Source organism: Triturus cristatus, chromosome 6 (assembly GCF_964204655.1).
Source record: "Triturus cristatus chromosome 6, aTriCri1.1, whole genome shotgun sequence".
NCBI classification, from domain to species: Eukaryota; Metazoa; Chordata; class Amphibia; order Caudata; family Salamandridae; genus Triturus; species Triturus cristatus.
The window spans coordinates 172,720,837-172,741,705 of NC_140589.1; the positions used below are offsets into that span (position 1 = coordinate 172,720,837).

Genomic DNA, 20,869 nt, shown 5'->3' on the forward strand with positions numbered 1-20,869 from the left:
TGCATCAGTTGAGCACAGCTTACATATTCAACATTTGACGTTTTTAAAAATCCTTGGTACTTATTTCACCTTAGTGTGCCTTCGAGATGGAGGAGCACTCGGGAAAAACATTTACTTTATATATTAATAAGACGCATTTGTAGTCTTTCCACTTCAGAGGGAGCTTCGTAAATATGCTTTTCCTATAAATCAAGCCAGTGATGTCTGGGTTCTAAGGAGCAGGGGTTCTCTTGTGTGTTAGCTCTTGTGCGAAGAAACAAAGGTGTTCTTTCAGGACTCGCGCTGCATGGGGACAGGGAATGCGGTCCTGCTGGCTTCATTTGCAGTGAGAGCCACTCGGAATCATTAATTGTTGGATTTATGTCTTCCTCGAGGGCAGACCCACAGGCAGTCATCTGGTGGTCTTGCCCAGAAACCTTGCCACTTCGAGGTCATGAAAAAAAGAAAGAAATGCTGTTTTAACACTTGTGTGTGTGTGACTATAATTTTCCATAGGTGCCTTCAGGCGAAACAACATTTTGTAAAGCAAAAGTATCACTCATGGGCAGATATTCAAGAATGCTTTTTTAGGCCAGGTTTATTTTGCGTCTAGTTATGGGTGATTGTGTCTTCGAATACGCGTGTGCCTGCGTGTGCTTCTGTTTTTACCTGTGGATATATATGCAGCTCTGTAAGTGTGTATGCATGTAAGGGTGCATTTGTGTGTGTTGGTGTCCAAGCAGGCACTCAAGTGTGGAAGCTGCATGGGTGCTCCTCTACATACTCACATGCATGCACACATTTGGGTACAAAGGTATATGAATACGCACAAACATTTTCAAATATGTGTTTGTAGCTACTACAGTTCACAGAATGTACAAGTTTTTCAAATTACAACATACGCACATTTATTGTGTGGCGTATATGAAGTGCTGTGGGTAATCTGGCAGGAAGATGAGCTTGTCAGAAGGTTGTCACCTTTCTTAGAGAAATGTACTGCCCATTTGTACAAGTTCTGATAACCTGGAAGGGCTGTAAGCTGCTATTTGAATGTATTCATCGTGCATTTCTCACCTTGTGTGTGTCCATCTGCTATGTCTTTTGTGGAAACCTAGCCAAAGGCCAGCAGAGTGCTGCTCATGGTCAAAGTCAATGAGTGCTAGGCAAGGCAGCTGGTTTGTGGGCTGTTTATTTGGTAGGGGAGTAGTGCATGGTGGGCCGTTTTGTCCAGCTTATTGCTGGTGGCTTGACATGGAAAGTAAAATGTAAGGTGTGTGTTTGTGCAGAGTAACTCTCACTGCGACCACTGCTTTGCTCTCACGTTGCATGAACCTAACTTAAAAAACACACTTTCGATTTGTTTTTGAATGTGCCACAAGCTCATTACATGCTCCAGACTTTCTCCAGATTGTTGTTTCTGATTATCAAACCGTTTTCATGGAATTATTTTAGGTTTTGCAATGCTTTGGATAGTTCGATAATGTGCTGAATGGCCAAAAACTTCTAAGGTCCCTAAGGCGCGCGACCTATTGGCTATGCCAATGGTTATTTTTTGATTCCTGCTTGTGTTTGTTGTTGCTTGTTTTACTGTTTGCTTTTATCTTGTTTCTTGTTTCCCCCATCCCACCAGCCCTCCGTCCCATACTTGTTTCCACATAGACCCACCCTTCCCCCATCTTTTTATTGTTTCTTCCCCTGTCATTAGGTCTCCACCCCTCATCGTAGAAAACTTGTGACAGCCATCTTGTCCAGCGGTGAACGATAAGGGCTACAGCAGAGTGGAGAGGAGGAAAGTGGCGTTTCTGACTGTGCCCCGCAATGCAGTAGGGGTTAGGATTGCCTGCCCTCCTGCTGCCTGTGGAGCTCGGGACTTCACTGTGGGAAGGCTCCACTGTTGTAACTTGAAACAGCAATGTGATTAAGCATTTACCAAAGACATTAATGCTTTCCCTTCAGATCATGTTTTCTCCGTTATGTTGACCGAAGTTTGGACTCCATTTTGTGTTGTCATGCTGCCACGTGTTCGCCACGAGGAGAGTCCGACCTCTGTGTTAGTTGCCCTTGTAATCTGCCCAGTAACAGTCTATAAATAGCCCTTCTGTCCATCTGGCGCATGCCCAGACTTGACCACATCTGTTATTAGTTAGCCTTGCTTGACCATGTGTTCGCGGGCTCAAGGAGTGTGTTGGCTCCGCCCATGTATTGATTCAGTATCGAAAATGACCATAAATGGTAATGTTCTTCGTCTTCATGTTGTATCCACCCACTTATGAGCCCCTCTACTGTGTATAAAAGGGGACCATGTACGAATGTTCTTTGTGCTACTCTATGCAATACTGAAGAGTGTTGTGTGGATTGTAGGACCACCCTTAAGGGTTAATAAATGCTGTTTTTGTACTTTGCAGTTTCCGTGCCAACTTCCTTATAGATTCCGTTACAGGAGAGCGAACCCTTGTGTCTTGCGGGCCTAGCTGGGGCCTGAATTCATCACCACCACCAGCACCATTGCCATTTCAGTGGAAACTGAGTTGTGCTGTAAGCCGGCAGCATGTCTGTGCCGAGCATTGTGGGGCGGGTATGAAGAGCTTGTGCTGCTGTGTGTGTAAACAACACATGTGGATAGCTTGAAGTGGCGGAGCAGGCACTGTTAGCATTGCCTAATGCTAGTTGTTTGATTTTTGACGACTTGGGCTTGTTTTCAGTTTATTTTGGTAGTAGTTGGTTTGATCTGGGCTTGTTTTCATGGTGGGTTGCACTCGTTTCAGGCATGGAAACTACTTCCCTAAATAGGTGGAATGGGTATGTTTCCTTACTCTTCCCTTTGTGATTTTGTACGTTGCTCATTCAGATGCTGCTGGAAGATACTAGTGGTATTACCTATATTGTTATTGGTGGAGACCTGATCCTCTGGTGTCTATCTCACAGCCACATCAGTTCAGTGTTTATAGTTTTTGGATACTTAGTTTGAACATTATATAGTGAAAGGAAAGGCACAGATTCTTTGTGTATCCTACAAGCCGGGTGAAAGTTTTCATCTCTGGCAATGTTAACATTCTGTATTGTTACCCTTTTTGGTTGCCTCAGGTTGTCATAAGTTGCTAGGTAGCCAGAATTCATGTACTGTTTTAACGGTTCTACGTACGAAGATGTTGATGTGTCCACCTCTTAGTTTTTGTTAGAACTGGGGGTCTCTTGTTGGCACTGGTATACACCTTTGTCCAAATAGGGACCCTTGCTTCTAAGTCAGGATAAGGTGATTACACTCCTAGATAACCCCTGCTCACCCCCTTGGTAGCTTGGCACGAGCAGACAGGCTTATCTCAGAGACAGTGTGTTAAGCATTTGTGAACACATATAGTAATACAGTGAAAACACCAAAGATGGACACCACACAGTTTTATAAAAATAAGTATTCTTTATATAGACTTAACACAAGACCACAAACGACAAAAATCCACAATACTGTACTTCAGATTGGCTTAAAGATGGTAAAAGTTACTTAGTTCAAGTTGATGATAAATGCGACACAGTTCTCACAAAAGTACCTGGATGTGAAACGCAAAATAAACAAAAGGCTTGCAGAGGGAGATGCGTCGGTTCCGTGCTCCGGGGGAGATGATGCATCGCGCCTCAATGCTTGCACAGAGTAGGGGATGCGCCGTGATCCTTACCGGTGCGGGGGTGATGCGCAGGTTCTCGGCCTGCGGCCCTGATGCGATGCGCAAGATGGCACCTCGATGCGATGCAACAATCCTGGTGCGATGCGAGAAGATGGCGCCCTTGATGCGACGAAGCGACGGCGATGCGTTCACGCCCTGGCAGCCTTGCGATGACTCTGTACTTTGGAGCCACGACAGGCCCTGCGACACGCTTCTCCGGCGATGCGATGGCGACCCTCTCGATGGCGTCACGCTTCTCCGTTGATGCGACAGCAGACGGCTTTGACGAAGACACGCTTCCTCGGAAATGTGGCGGCGGCTTGCTTCTCCGGCGATGTGACGACTACAGCTGCGGCGGCGACAGGCTTCTTCTCGTTGCGTCACGCTTCCAGCTCCCAGCGACACGCAGGCTTCTGCAGATAGAATTCCCAGCAAAGAAATTCAGAGGGGAGCTGGTGGTGAAGTCTTTTGTCTCTGAGACTTCAGCAGGAGGCAAGCACAAGTTCAAGCCCTTGGAGAAATATTCTGTAAGATGATGAAAGTCCTTTGAAAATGTCCTTCTCCTTTCCTTGGCAATGAAGACACCACTGCAGGCCAACCCAGCAAACAGCACACTGGCAGAGAGGCAGTCCAAACTTCTGCAGCTTCCTTGGTTCTTCTCCTTGGCAAAAGGTTTGTCTTGTTCCCAGACGTGATCTAAAGTTCTTGGGTCTGGTCCCAATATTTATACCCCAAAATCCTTTGTTCTCTGAAGGCAGAGAGGCCTCTGCCTAGTCCAAACCAGTTCTTGAGCACTTTGTTTACAGGACTCCTTCTTTCCTTTCACAGTGCAGGGCAGAAACATCAGAAGCCCCACTGGAGGTGGAGCCAGCATTGTGGAGGGAAAGCACAGCCCTGGAGCACTTTGTTGACATGATTCCTTCTCTTCTTTCACAGTGCAGGGCAGAGACATCAGCCGCACCTCAGGAGGTGGAGCCAGCATTGTGGAGGGAAGGCCCAGCCCTATTCAGGTCCTAGGTGCGACTCCTCCCTCCCATCTAGATGCAGATCTCCCTATTCACCACTGGGCTGATTCATTCTGTCTCCTGGAATTCCCCAGCCCTGTCACTCAAACTGCAGACAAGGAATACACAACCTAGCAGAGGCAGGCTTTGGCTAGTTAGACAAGAAAATACCTACTTTCTAAAAGTGGTATTTTCAACCACAGAATGTTAAAACTAACTTTACTAAAATATGTATTTTATAATTCTGAGTTCAGGCATACTAAATTCGAATTGCTACCATGTTCCCTGAGTCAGTTAGGATTATAAAATGGAATAATCTAACTGCCCATTCTGGCCTATGGAGAACAGGTAGCCTTGCAATAGTGAAAAACAAAAATGGCTGCAATTCACTATTAGGACATGCTACACACACCAAGGCATGTCCTACCTTGTACTTACAATGCACCCTGCCCTTGGGCCTACCACAGGGGTGTCTGATATGAAGAAAAGGGAAGGTTTAGGGACTGGCAAGTGGGTGCACTTGGTCAGTCAGCATGGCAGTACCAGACTGCACATAGGTTCTGCAATGGCAGACCTGAGACACACTTTACAAGCTGCTTCTGTGGGTGGCACAACCAGTGTTGCAAGCCCACCAGCAGCATTTGATTTACAAGCCCTGGGCACACATGGTGCACTGTACTAGGGTCTGACAAGTAAATCAAATAACCCAATCACGGAGTCACTAATCAATACATCAATTTAACGTAGGGAGCACTTGCACTGTGGCACTGAATAGCAGTGGCACAGTGCCCAAAGCATATAACCAGCAAAAACATATCAAAAACAGAGGAGGCAATCCGACAAAATGGAAGGGAGACTCACGCCAATGATGCCAGGTCTAACAGTTTTCATTAAAAAAAGCTCTGAATTAGTACCTCTTCATGGCTTAATGTAATCCTCTATAATGTCAAAAATCCATTCTTTGGAATGGCGGGAGGGGCTAGCAGCACCGCGGGAGGTGGGGATACCGTCTAGGCTAAAACTTGTGCAACTAAAAATCCTATATAGAACTTACTACACTAGACGTATCCTATACACAATAGGGTCGGCATCACACCCGTACTGCCTGAGACGCTGTGGGGAAGAGGGCACCTTCCTCCATATCTTGTGGGAATGTCCCAAGATAGTGGAATATTGGGTAAAAGTGATGAGGACCATATCACAAGTGGTGGAAATATCGCTGATGCCCGAGCCTAGAAGATGCATTTTAAATGTATGGGAGCCAAATGACCTCACGCGCCCAGCGCAGGAATGGGTAACAATGGGGATAATGGTGGCAGAGCGCAACATCGCACAAAAATGGGGAGGGAAGGAGGCACCGTCACTGGCCGCCTGGTGTGAAGATCTCGATTTGGCTATGGTGGCAGAGAAAGCAGTGTTTGTGAGTCGGGGCTGTCCGGGGAAATGGAACAAGATATGGGGGGCATGGAATAAATACAGGGGATACATTTGTGAACCCCCCGAACTCGAAGCAGAGGAGGACTCCGATAATGAAAACGGAGGAGAGCTGGAAATGTAATGTGAAGACAGTTGCCAGTCTAAAGAAATGTTTGCGACTTTATAAAACCAAGTGTCATACTTTTCAGTACTGTAAAGGTACGGTTTCTATGTATATGCATCATTATGTCAGAAATATATGTGCCTTGAACATGAAAATTAATAAAAACAGTTTAATAAATAAATAAATAAATCCATTCTTTGTCTATACCTGCTTATGGACTCTACGCAACCTTAACTGCACTCCACGCAACTACACTTAACTGTATGCCAGTCCACTCTATGCAACTCCACTCTACGCTACACCACTCCATGCAGTTGCACTCCACTCTATGCAATGCCACTCCATGCAACTGCATTCCAATTTATGCCGCAACACTACACTTTACGCCATGCACTCTACGCAATACCACTCAAAGCAACGCCACTCCACTGTATGCAACTCCACTCCAATCTACGCAGCGCCACTCCACATGATGGCATTCCACTCTACGCCACTACACTTTATGTCACTCCACTATACCTCACGCAATGCCACTCCACTGTCTGCAACGCCATTGCACACAAAACCACTCCACTCTACGCAATGCCACTCCACGTAACTGCACTCCACGCCACGCCTCTCCACTCCATTCCACTACACTTTATGCCACTCCACACAAGTGTTCTTAGAATTTACTTTTTTACAGTGTTTATAGCTTTTGGGTGCTTATTTTGTACATTATATAGTGAAAGGAAAGGCACAGATTCTTTGTGTATCCTACAAGCCCGTTGAAGGTTTTCATCTCTGGTAATGTTACCCTTCTGTGTTGCTATCCTTTTTGGTTGCCTTAGGTTGTCATTAGTTGCTAGGTAGTCAACATTTTTGTACTGTCTTAGTGGTTCTACATAGGACGATGGTGATTTGCCCAGCTCTTAAATTTCATTTAAAAGTCTCTGAATTAGTACCTCTTCATGGTTTAATGTAATCCTCTATAATGTCAAAAATCCCTTGTCTGTCTATACCTGCTTATTGACTCTATACAGCTGCACGTTACACAACGCCACTTCACTCCACGCAATGCCACTCCACTCTCTGCAACGCCACTCCACTCTATGCAACGCCACTCCACTATACGCAACTCCACTCCACTCTATACAACGCCAATCCATAACACTACATTCTACTCAACTTTAGAACACTTCATTCCATGCCCCGTTCCACCAATAATATTTAGCCATACTGAATAGTAGCCCCTTTAGGGTACAGCATGTCTAAAACCTATTGTATAAGTCATAGGCAAGAACTATTGTCTATGCCAATGCTTGTTTGCAATGCCTCTCACTGGGGAAAAATGGAAGGAGCCGGTGCTGTCCTCACTGTGTTGGGGGGGGGGGGGGGGGACCTCTCCTGTGTGTCACACCACTCACTGTCCTGAGCAGGAGCCAGTGCTGTCCTCACTGTGCAGGGGTGTACACCTCTCCTGTGTGTCACACCACTCACTGTCCTGAGCAGGAGCCGGTGCTGTCCTCACTGTTGAGGGATGTACACCTCTCCTGTGTGCCACACCACTCACTGTCCTGAGCAGGGGCCGGTGCTGTCCTCACTGCTGAGGGGTGTGCGCCTCTCCACTGTGTCACTCCACTGACTGTCCTGAGCTGGTGCTGTCATCACTGTGGAGGAATGTATGTGCCCCTCTCCTGTGTGTCGCACAGCTGGCTATCGGTGGTGTCCTCGCAGTGGCAGCACTGGCGTAGCTAGGGGGGGGCGGTGGGGGCGGTCCGCCCCAGGCGGCACTATTTTGGGGGCGGCGGCCTTTATAATTTATTTGGGGACACTCACAGTAGTGTCAGTGTCCCCAAATAAATTATAAAGGTCGCCGCCACTGGGGCCCTCGCGCGGAAGAGCAAGCACACCTGATTTTAAATTGTGCTGCCTGCAGTGCAGCATGCGTGCGTGACGTACCTTATATGTGGTGGGTCCCATCCCAGGGCCGTCAATCTGGTAGCGCGCGAAAGCGCTACCAATGACGGCCCTGGGCATAATGTTTAGTCAACCCTTGCGTTGCGGTAAAAAAAAGTAGCGCGGCAGTGACGTCACACGCTCCACCACCACGCGCTCGCCTCTTTTCCGGCACAGGCAGCACAGGGATATTGGTGCAGCCATCAGGATGATTTTTGATTCAGAATACTTCAGGTGAGTCCTGACCAGAGGCGCAACTAGAGCCAAATTTCGGGGGGGGCTGAGCAAAAATGTCGGGGGGGGGGGGCTGAACTTTAAGCAATAGGCAGAGTGGAGCTGCAGGGGCTCTTAGAAGGGGTGACACAACAGCGAGGGCTCATTAACATGCAAATGGTCTTTTAAAGACCTGTGAAGTGCTCGGGTCCGGCTGCTTTTTTGCCCGGGAAGGTGTCTCATCCGGGGCTGCCACACACGACGGGGGGGGGGGGGGGGCTGAAGCCCTGTGAGTCCAATGGGTGTTGCGCGCCTGGTCGTGACTATACCGGAAACTGAAATGTGCCTGTTGTGGTAGACAATGAAACAGTGTGCCATTGAAAAGGAATTAGTTTCGGGTGATTAAAAAAAATAATTTTCTTTATTTAGTTGAATAATTGTTATTGGTTTTCCACTGAATACACGTTTGTCACTTAAGCATAGTCATTACAAGATGTACGTACCCATTAATTGGTGCAACGAGGGGTACTTCCGGACAGAGAAGTGTCATAGGTGGCCTTTTCGCTACCAATCTGTATTTTTAGTAAATCAAACGTAGTTTCTGTTTTGTATTGCCCTACAAACATTTCCAGTCAGCGTGTGCTATGTTATATGAAGAATCAGGTGCTTGCGTGTGTCCGACTATATTAATTCTTTGAGATTATCTGTATGTTTAAATATGACTATTGTATGTGGACCTAGAGCAGGTGGGGTCTGAAAAAGAGGGCTCTGACATCCCTCAATGTATCACAGACCGCAGCTAATCGCGGACAGCGTTTTTGGTGGGCGTTTTCACACTAAGCTGGCATGGAACTTTCCATTCCCAGACAAAGCATAATGAGAAATAGCTCATAACACTATCTACTATTGATTCCTCTAGAACTTTCTAACTTGCGAGTGGAATGTTTTTTTTCAAATAAACAACAGGTTCTCTCTATCCCTGGTGCTTGAATATATAGTTCATTTTACACTTCATGCCAGTTGCTGAGGCAGTGCAGTACCCTTCACATATTGAAGGATATAAAAATCGAAATATTGAATATAATAAACCGTCAGTGGGTGGGGGGAGAGGAAAGAGGGCACAGAGATGCTTTTTTTGGCAAGATTCTTAGTGATTCAGCACCTTAGAGCAGGGAATGCGAGCACATTTCAGGGGATAGTTTTAGGAAGGGTATGTTGGTACTGTATTGTACTGCATTGATGAATGAATATAGCGCTTTATATCGCCGATGAGGCTGTGAAGATCTTTAGTTCACATCGACTTCCTGGGGCCCTTTCAGACAGCATGGTTGAAGGGTGTAGGTTGCCGTTCGGCCTCCATAGGAGATGTTGGGTATATTGTCAGTGGCGTAGCTAGGGGGGGGGGGCGGTCCGCCCCAGGCGGCACTATTTTGGGGGCAGACGCGCGGCATAGGTGGCCTGTTGCGGCGGCCTTTATACTTTATTTGGGGACACTCACTGACACTACTCACTGACACTACTATCAGTCATTGTAGCGTCAGTGTCCCCAAATAAATTTTAAAGGCAGCCGCGACGGACCACCAGTGCCGCGCGCACGGCCCAGGCTGTTAAAGTTTGAAAGTGCAAGCAGCGCGCACCTGTCCTGACCTGCTTGCTTTTGTTGTAACTGCTGCGCCAGTCAGTCAGTGCGCCTGCAGTGTTGCCAAAATTGCCGCCGCGACGTCCCGCGTTGTTTGTGCGAAAACTTGCTTGACTGTTGGTCCGTCCCAGGGCCGTCATTGGTAGTGCGCGAGCGCTACCAATGAGGGCCCTGGGCTACATTTTGGCCAGCCCTTGCTATGAGAACGTAGCAGTGACACGTCACACGCTTCACCACTACGCGCTCTCGTGAGGAGTCAATTCTGGCCTGGGGCAGTGGCAGTGCTGCTGCTGGGCGATTTTGCTTTGCTGGCTGCTGCAGTGCAGCAGAAGTGAAAGAAGTTCGAACCAATCCCTGCCTGCCATAGTGTGAGACCCTGAAGTGAGTGAGGTAAGAAAGAGGAGAGCAGCAGGAGCTAGCTGAACGTTTTCAGAGGGGTGGAATCATCACCTAGGCTCCGCCACAAATCCACTTTCATAGATATTACGATGAAAACAGTTGCTCATATTAAGCACTGCATTAACTTACCACCGGGCACACGAATAATGCCAGATAATAATGTTTACTGATCCAGTCCTAGAGCTCCCTTCAAGTGACAAGGCCCCAGGGGTTGCATCACAGAACATTTTTGACTGGCCGTATGTCCTTGGGGGAACTTAAAGCAATTCTTGATGCAAAGACTTTTTCCACTGTATCACGAAAGCATGATTCTGGAGGTGTTAATGTGTGGCAAGAATATTTCTGTGCATGTTTGTTGTGTGACATTTTGCTTCGGGGGTGATGTCTACTGTCGTTCTGGATGGTGTAGCATTGTGCTGTCTCCTCCCTTCAAATGATTGCAGCAGGAAACGCGAAATCATCTTTCTAAGATGTCTTACTCATGTATAACATTAGTTCAGTGCAATGTTATTAGAAACCCTGCACAATAGGGCTACTAACCTCGGTGTGTGTTTGTGTGTATGTGTGTGTGTGTCTGTTTTGTGCGTGTCTGTGTGTGGTGTGTGTCTATGTGTGTGTGGTGTGTGTGTGCTGTCTGTGTGGTGTGTGTGTGTCTGTGTGTATGTGTGGTGTGCGTGTGTGTATATGTGTGTTTTTTTCCAGAGCCCAAGGACAGCGCATCCATGTTATCCAGTCATATCTATGAACAGTTCAAGTGACTAGTAATAGTTTATTAGTTAATTAAAAGCATAAACATGTAAAAAGCGCGCATCTAACATATTTACAAAATTTAAAAAGCTGTGCAAGAATGACATTGCATTTCAGGCTAAAAAAATATCCCAGTTAGAAAAGCCAATGGCGTATTTCAAGATTAAAAAAAGTTACAAATCCCAGCCAGAGAACTTGCCCATGCAGTTGTATTCCGTTTGAAGAGCGCTTGGGTGGGGGGGGGGGTACCCTTTGGTCTGGGTTCACAATCACATCATGAATTCGCAATGATCTTAATTAAGTCTGTGGGAAGTGGTGCAGTGGAGCAGAAACGGTGCTTCCGTCTCGGGATCTTTTTATGTGATCAGGTGCCTGCTATCAGTGGAAGAATCTGTAAGATGGTACCCTATCTTGCTAATCCTATGAAAGTAGTAAGCGTGTTAACCGCCCATTGTCATAAGTGACACCTTCATCCATTCTTGGCTTTTTAGCCAAGACCATTTTGCTTCTGTGGATCCTAGAACAGCAGAAAGCAAAGTTCTGTTTGTCACAAAAGCAGGACTTGATGAAGGTGTCACTGATGTCAAAGGGTCACTTGAAGATGTGAAGTACTGCGTCCCTCCTTCCCCATAATGCTTTGTTGCTCTTAAACTGTACCACTAGTAAGTAGTATGATCCGTCACCGGTTTTGAAGCCTGCATCTCTGCAGTGATTTCAAGAACAATTCAAGGAAAAAAAGGTTTAGCCTAGGTCTGGGCATAGGGGCATTGGTCTCTACTCAGTTTTAACCGAATTGGGCCCCCACCCAGTCTTACTGAGAAGCCCAGCCCCCACGAGAAGCCAAAACTCTACTCCTGCCATGGCTTCTTACCTTAGTCTAGCCCGCCTCAGCCTGAGATACGTCACACTACAACACAGAAGGACATTGCCAACTGGGCACTGGGGAGGTCTGTGAGGTCCATATTGTTCTGTGATTAATAATGGGGTTTAAGTCATTTTCCCGTGTGTTTCTAACTGCTTCCCATGCACACATGAGGATTTTTGCTTTTATTTGCTAGTATCCTTTCAATTTTTTCGGGCTCCTCCTGTGAACCCCTTGGCTTCTGTTTTCTGGCATAATCAGCATTTGCTCTCTGTGGTTTGGAACAAAGCTGCAACATATCTAAGAGGAGGCCGAGGTGCAGCACCTCATATATCTAACAACTTTAACCTAAAGTCTAGCTTAACCCAGAATTTGGGCCAGATGTGGTTGATTTCATGTAGCTTCAATATTGCCTTTGACACACTGATATGGACCAACGTTCTTTGTGGAGGTCGGGAGTTTGGAAGAATGGGTTTAAATTTGGTTGCATAGTTTCCCTTTGCCTGATTGCTTGAGGGTGTTGATGGCACTTTTGCAATTATTTTTTGTATTGAATTGTAATTGCATTTATATAGCACTCACTACCCATAAGGAGGCATCGAAGCGCTTTTTCAGCGAGTGGCACGCTACTCCGGAACCCATAAATGATTAGTGGTGAATTAGTATAGTGAAAATTTGAAAGTAATTTGAGTGGTGGATATGTTAGTCAGATTATGTGGATTGAGAAGGATAGTGGAGATATGGAGAAGGGAAAAAAGGTTTGGATTTATCTAGAACTTGCTACCTCTGATGGGGGGGTTGAAGCGTTTTTCGGCGAGTAGCACACTACTCTGGAACCCGTACAGTGTTAGTGGTGAAGTAGTATAGTGAAATATGCAAGTCATTTTTAATAATTTGAGTGGTAGGTATGTTAGTCAATTATTTGGATTAAGAAGGATACCGAAGGGGTAGAAGAGGTAAAAAGGTTTGCATTTATATAGCGCTTGCTACCCCTGTTGAGGTGTTAATGTGCTTTTTCGGCGAGTAGCACGCTACTCCGAAACCCATAAAGGATTAGTGGCGAATTAGTATAGTGAAATAGGACATTTATTTGAGTAGTGGACATGTTAGTCTGTTATTTGGATTGAAAAAGTGTAGTGGAGGGATAGAAGGGAAGGATTTTGAATTTTTTGTTGTTTTGTTGTTGCTATACCCTTCATTACGAGTGGCTATTCCCCCAGTAATAAGGACTAACATTCAGATCTTGCTGCTTACTGCACCTAAATGCCATCTTCTGCTTTTCTCCTGATAGATATCAGTAGATTTGGCCTGAAAGCATTTATCAAGGGAACATGATTCTCATTCCAAAACTCATAAGTCCAATAAGTGTGGTTCCAGGAGTTTCCGCACATAGCAGAATTTAATGAAAACTCGTAAGGAAGGTAAAGACAAACTTACCTTGGAAAATTTTTCAGACAGCATAAAATTGAAATTTCTCAAAACTTTAGCAGCATAAAACAGGATTTTAAAAATTCTAACTTCATGTAGAGGTGATATGGGGTATGCAGTCCTTTTGTGTTGTAATTGTTCACGCAGCTCTCTGATGGATGTCGCATGTAGCTTTTCTGAGTCCCCAGATAAATCAAGCAGTGTGTGTGTTCTCCTTTGTACTGCCGGTCACTGGTGTTTTCAACTGTGTAGCTTTGGACTGTGTCATGTATGTGCATGTAACTTGCATGATCGAGGTAACTATTAGCAGCGATTACTACGCGTCTCTCGGACCTCTTTCAAGTGCTTGCCGTCCTTTTTCCCCAGCACCCCTCCCCCCAGGGGCGGCAATCTGAGGGATAGCCCCGGGCGCCACAAGCTCTTGCTACGCCTCTGAGTGGCAGGATGTGTGTCCCTCCTGTGTGACACTCCACTGACTGTCCTGAGCAGGAGCCGATGCTGTCCTCGCTGTTGACGGATGTGCGCCTCTCCTATGTGTCACACCACTGACTGTCCTGAGCATTAGTCACTGTTCAATGCAGAGGCATGTGCCCTTCTCAGGTGTGCCACCCAACGGACTATCCTCAGCAGAAGCTGGTGCTGTTCTTGCTGCAGAGAGATGTGCGCCCCTTCTGTGTGTCACACCACTGACTGTCCTGAGCAGGAGTCGGTGCTGTGCTCAATGTGGAGGGATGTACGCTCTGTGTGTCACACCACGGACATTCCTGAGCACGAGTCGGTGCTGTCCTCACTGCAGAGGGATGTGCACCTCTCATGTGTGTCACACCATCTACTGTCCTCAGCAGAATCCAGGGCTGTGCTCACTGCGGAGGGATGTATGCTCTCCTGTGTGTCACACCATCTACTGTCCCCAGCAGAATCCGGGGCTGTGCTCACTGCGGAGGGATGTATGCTCTCCTGTGTGTCACACCATCGACTTCCCTGAGCAGGAACCAACTTTGTGTACACACAGTGGAATGTGCACCCCTTCTGTGTGTCACACAACTGACTATCCTCAGCAGAAGCTGGTGCTGTCCTCACTGCAGAGAGATGTGCACCCCTTCTGTGTGTCACACCACTGACATTCCTGAGCACGAGTCGGTGCTGTCCTCACTGCAAAGGGATGTGCATCTCTCATGTGTGTCACACCATCTACTGTCCTCAGCAGAATCCGGGGCTGTGCTCACTGCAGAGGGATGTATGCTCTCCTGTGTGTCACACCATCGACTTCCCTGAGCAGGAACCAACTCTGTGTACACACAGTGGAATGTGCACCCCTCCTGTGTGTCACACAACTGACTATCCTCAGCAGAAGCTGGTGCTGTCCTCACTGCAGAAAGATGTAGGCCCATCATGTGTGTTACACCATTGTAGTGGCGGCTGGCATCTGCGGAGGGTGGGAGGGCGGGGTGCGTGCACGGACAAATACAATTAAAATATTAAACACTTACCTTCAACACGAAGTCTTCAGTGTGGGACGTCTTCTTTCGCCCACTGAACAGGAACTGGATGCTGCAACTCCCTTGACCAATCCAGGTGCTGCTCACAGCATGAAACAGCATCCTGATTGGAGGAAGTGGCCTAACTCTGCGATCCACAGCGCACTGGAGGCTTGCACTTGCTCTCAACTCAGCTGCCATAAGGCAGCTGGGCTGAGAGGTTATAAGTGCGCAAGTCGTCACAAGAAGGACGGCCAAAGAAACATGCACACTTTGAAAAGTGCCCAGGCAACCCACCATCCTCCCTGCTAATGTAATTCAGCAGGCCCGCCCCGTCCTGATGCTCTGTACGGGATGGGTGGATGAAAAATAAAATGGTAATAAATTACCATTTTATTTTTCATTCCTGGGGCTTTGTTTGGTGTGCGTTTAAGTGGGGCGACGCTCCTCCGCTGCAATGGTGGAGCCGTCGCTGCACCACTGACAGTCCTGAGCAGGAGCCGGAGCTGTCGTCACTGCAGAGTGTCGTAAGCCTCTCCTGTGTGTAACATCACTGACACCCAGCACATAGGCTATGGGTTGAAGGCGGACGGAGAACAAGTTGCAGAGACTAAGAGGGCTTGCAGATGAGCCGACCACAGCAAGAGGCTGTGAGAGAACAGGAGACTGGAGAGCAGGGAGTGGGAGCACGGAGGGCAGGCAATGAGAGACAGCTGCAGGAGAGCACACAGTCCGAGAAGAAAACAAGAGAGATAAGGGCAGTCATGGAGAGAAGGCAATAGGAAAATCAAGCAGTATGAGTACAAAGAAAAGACTGTGAGAACAGGCAGTAGACAAATAGAGGAATGCGGGGCATGAAGCAGGAGAAAGTAGCCAACGAGAGAAGGGAGCAGGCGAGCAGGCAGTAGAAAGCAGCAGGAGAGCCGAGAGAGAGAGAAGGCAGCCAGCAGCAAAGCAGATAGCAGAACACGACACAGGTGGAATGGACGTCGCTGAGAGGTCTCAGCTTGCCCCTTGCTACCCCCCTGGCACTGCTTGTGAGACCCCTGGCCTCAGAGGTGGCAAAATCAGTGCCTGGAACACAGGGGCGATACCAAAGGGGATGATGGAGGGAGCGTTTGAGCAAATCAAACACTCACCCCCAGTCAACTGATCTGAGTTTAATCCATCATTCTTTAGCTCACTCCACCACCCCAGTTCAGACATGGCCATATGCAAATCAGTCTGACCCTGTGCCTCATGGGAGCAGTCCAGCCCGAACTGCCATGCTGGGGCAGCTCTTCGTAATGGACGCGGTTGGAACTCCACTTGCCTGGTTTCTGTCATTTTTTTCAATTATACAAATAGTATAATATTATTCACTAACAGTGTAATAAAAATGGAGTAGATTAGCTGGAATACGACCCTATCTGGAAGCCAAGGTAAAAAATGCTGTTAAATGTTTGTTGTTTGCATGCTTGTGGGTAAGAGTGTGTTTGTGTACGCTAGAGTGAGTGAATGTGTTAGTACAGTGGTTCCCAATCTGTGCACTGCAGCACCCCGGTGCGCCATCAAAACTTGTCTGGGGCGCCGCGAATAGATGTGCACCAGTTTGGGAACCGCTGCGTCTGACCGGTTTTCTGTGATCAGTACTCATTCACCAGTTGTTTAATGTGAACAGACTGCTAGGCGGCTTTCCCCTGCGGCACTAGATTGGGTTGCTGTTCGTTGTTTGGAATACAGACGGCATTGTTTTCACGCGGTCGTTGCAACACTAGGGGAGGTCTGGAGGTTGCACCTTTGTGGTACACTGGAGGCAGTCTTGATGTCGCTGCGTATCCTACATGTGTGCATTGAGTGAATCACGCTGGAGTGATGGTTCTTCTAAGCTTGTAGATTGAAGCCTGAACTGAGTTTGATGTTGCACTGGAGTTTGCAGAAGGATGGCAATGCTGTGTTTCCGGACTTCTCTGTGAATTTTGTTGGCCATGCACGCATGTTTTGAGGCCACATACAGTTGTGTCACTGGATTTCGACATGTTGGTTGCCTTCATGGTGCGAGTTTGCAGTGGACTTATTCGGGGGTGCATGGTGTCCTCTCGATTGCTATGCTTTGGCAGGTAGCCGCAAGCATTGTTGAGGTTTGAAATGCAGCTGACATGATGGAATCGGGGATGAACAACTGGTAGAGCAGTGCCACTTGTTGGGCAATGGAGTGGGGGCCCATGAATGTGAGTGGATGCAGGGTTGGGGGTGGGGGGGGGGTTGGCGCTCCTGTTGCAGCTGTGTGCCTGCGATGTTTTGCCTTTTCAATTTTTGATGCTTTCCACTGGGTGCCGGGTGGCCCAGTGTCGATACGGGTGCCTGCTCTGTGATGCTGTGGAGTGAGGATGGACGCACTGTGGTAAACAGGCATTAAGATTGCTCCGTTTTTGTCACCTTGTTCAGGTAGGGCACTTATGAGTGAAGAGTGGAGGTTTGGGTCTACCCGGCCGGCATTGGAGTCTGTGGCATCCATGTTGCACACAGATCTGGCTCAGCCTGCTGGACTGCAGTTGCTGCCCAGTGCATGAGGGAGTGCACGGTGCGCAGCTCCCTGGCTTCTTGATGGGAGCTGATAGAATGAGCATCCCAGGAGGCGATTGCCAATGTCATTTTGAAGTCGGGTGGCAAATAAGAACAAAGACAGATAGGTGCTGGTGTTCGTCCACGCTGCAGGCCCAGACCAGGCTCACAGCGGTCACGGACAACGCTCGCCTCACCATCTTCATGAATGTTTCGCGCATTTGTGATTGTGTGTTTTTGGTGCCACTGGACTCCCTTGGATTCTGTTTTCCAGGTTCGGCTGCTGGACACAGATTCCTATTGCTCGCCTGGGGCTCTTGCAGTCTCCTGCAAGGGAAAGGAGGCGGCAGCGGGTTGGTGGGCTCTCTTATACGGGTCTCTCACGGCTGTGTCTCCAGGGTCCAGTGCTGCTGCTGAGAGACTGGCTTTGTCTGGCCTCGGGCCATCCACAACCCGGGGGTGGACACCTCCACTTCGGGACGGGTGCACGGGGGGATATGGAAAGGGGGACAGCAGGCGCAATGGTGTGTGTCTCCACCTCGAGGTGTGGAGCTGACACGCTGAGGGGCCAGGGGTGGAGGGGGGCGGAGATCCTGGGAATGGACTTCCACTCCGAGGCATGGTGCTGGCACACTGGGGGGCAGTAGATTCTGGATGCCGACACACTGGAGGGGTGGCTGGTGGAGGGGGCTGAATAGGTCTGAGTTGTGCACCTTTGCTCGGGGTTGCGGTGCTGGCGAAGAGACATGGGAGGCCCGGGGTGCGCACCTTCACCTCCAGCGCAGAGCTGCAATGCTGAGGAGTTGGGGTAGAGAGGGACTGGGGGTCTTAGGGTGGGCCCCTCCTGCTGCAGCTGCGGCATTGAGGGAGTGCTGCCAGCACTGTGTGAGGAATGGAGTGTGCATGGGGCTGCAGTTCCAGCATGGTCACCTCCTTCCCTGGATGGACTGATGGGCCTTGAGGGAAGACAGAGTGCCAGGCAAGGGGTGGGGTCCCTCTGCACTGGGATACAGAGTGGGTGCTGCTGCTTGATGAATTAGCTTTGATGGAGAAGCAAGAGTGGGCCCAGGGTGACTGCTGCTTCATGTGCCCTGCAGACGTTCTGCAGTGAGGCCAAGGGTGGATGCCTCATCTGTGAGATGCTGTGGGAGCGCTGCTAGCACACAGTGTCCAGTGGGAACTGGAGGGAAGGGCCTGGAGCCTGCATCCATGGATGTGCACACTGCTGGTGCTGTGGGGGCTGTGGGCGGGAGGGACGCTGTATGGTTGTGATAACTTCATCAGCTTCATCCCAGCTGCTTTCGGGGAGAGGGATGGAGGTGCTCCTGGGGCCGGGCTTGCATCTCTCCACCCGTCAAGGAAAAGTGACATAGTGGGGAGCCACCGCCTATGGCCAGTAGGTCAGGGGAGCCACGAGTCAAAAAAGTTTGGGAACCACTGTGTTAGTATGTGTAAGCATGTGTGTGTGAGTAAAAGTAAGGGTCAAATGCCGTGCAATGTCACTTCAGCTACCCCTGGCCTTTTGGTGAATTGACGTCCATGGGAGAATGGTTGGTAGAATGGGAATACAGTGCCAGCACGGACATTCATTTAAATGTACAGACTTGAAATGCCACATTTTTGGTGTTGCATTACTGCTCTGCCCCAGGGCCTTTTCATGCCAAATGATTCTATAAACCTAAGACTGCCCACCCCACTCACTCACCCAAGATGTATGTTGCCCATGACAATATGTCTGTAAGTTTCCTAAGTGCTGCAGTCACTGGCTGCCACACGGACTCTTCTCTGCCCCTTTGAGAGCCAGCCACAGGGAAACAAAACTGCAGCTGTCAAGTGCCATAGGCAAAGAGGAAGGACAATAGCGCAAGAGCGCCACAATGTAGTGTGTCTCTGTGTCATGTAGCAAGCAGGCCAAGGGGAGACAAGATGGCGGCTGCTGATGGCCACTGCCATACAGGAAGTGCATCACAAAACTGAGATACATAATTAATCTTCAACAGTAGAAATGAAAAACAATGTAGTATCATGTTACCTACTAGTACATTGAAAGTTTTCAGTATAAATTAAAACAAACTATTGTATATATACAATAATTTTTGTAATTAAAGGTAATTCCATGGTATCGGTATTTCGAGTTATAAATATCATGCTACCAAAATACTGTTGTAAAATATTGACAACAAAACTATTGACAAAGTATTGGTGTACTATATTGAGACCACATCTGTATACCATGATAATTTAAATATCGTCAAGGTACTCACGCGTGGATTTAAAAATTTTAAATCTATATTTACCTATATATACTTACCTTGTCGATATTTTGGTCGTCAGTTTTTTTGCCATGACATTTTAGTAGCACAATATTAAAACCCGCTATTCTGACAAACAAACACAAACAGCTATTTAAATAGATGTGTAAATATACTCTTTACATCAGATGTTTACATCAGCATCAGGGCCACTTGTGAATCACTGTATTTCTTTCTTTTACTTGGACCTGCTGTGCTATCATGAGGGCATGAGAGAAATGAAAAACAGGTTATGTCACCTTCTGGGGCCTGTGTGCACGAGGCCCGCATACAAAATCCACCGGAAGAAAGGGCAGTACCGTTCTGTGTCCAGGAAGAAACAAGTCCTCTGCTTTCTTTTTCATCAATCTGTCTTCAAAAAGACAAAAAAGGGGCATGCCTCTTATATGGGAAATAGAAACGCACAATAATCAGCAGAACATTTCAGAATGAAGTTTTCAAGCAAACGTTTTCCTTGACCAGCCTCATGGAAAAGGGGACTTGCTTATTTTAATTTAGAAATTTTAAGGTTTTTTTTGTAATAATGACATTTATAAAAGCCACAGAAATTAATTTAAATAAATCAAAACATATCTGATATCATCACATATATTTCATGGGCTTAGTAATCCAGGCTGGGCTCATACTGAAATGCAAACTATTGCTTTTGGTGGGGATGTTTTTTTTTTATCATAATGGGTTTTCTGTTCAGCAAATAATCCATGCCATCTGGTATTTCTCTGGAAAACAATGCATCTCATGCACTGCAGAGGGAGCCCCCCTATGAGGCAGAGTTATAAAACTAAAAGCTAATAGAATGTGGTGAGAGAGATACACCCCTCTGACGACCCCTCTTGGTACATCTTAAAAAGTAACAATAGGTCTGCTCATTTACCTAACGCTTACTGTATCCAGGGCTTGAACGGTGATGGTTCATCGTCAGTGAAAATCCACAGAGGTCAAGAAGGACGAATTAGGCAACAGATTAAGGTGAAGGTCCAATGGCAAAGGTAGAGTCACCAAGTGGTGGGCGAGGTAGCTGGATTCTGGGAGTGGGAGTGGGCAGTTACTATATTCTGATGTTCTTATGGAGGCTAAACTGGGCCCTTTGCCTGTGCTACGGAAAGGCGAGGTCATAAGAAAAAGTA

General features: G+C 47.6%; 1 protein-coding gene across 1 annotated transcript in view; it reads right to left on the reverse strand.

Annotated features, from left to right (window-relative positions):
• PAQR8 (progestin and adipoQ receptor family member 8) overlaps nucleotides 1-20,078 on the reverse strand; it is a 188,165-nt gene extending 168,087 nt beyond the window's left edge. The window contains exon 1 of the mRNA XM_085610447.1: nucleotides 19,982-20,078. The gene's annotated coding sequence lies outside the window, so the exon portion shown is untranslated. The remainder of the gene's footprint in view (nucleotides 1-19,981) is intronic.
• Between the last annotated feature and the right edge of the window lie 791 nt (nucleotides 20,079-20,869).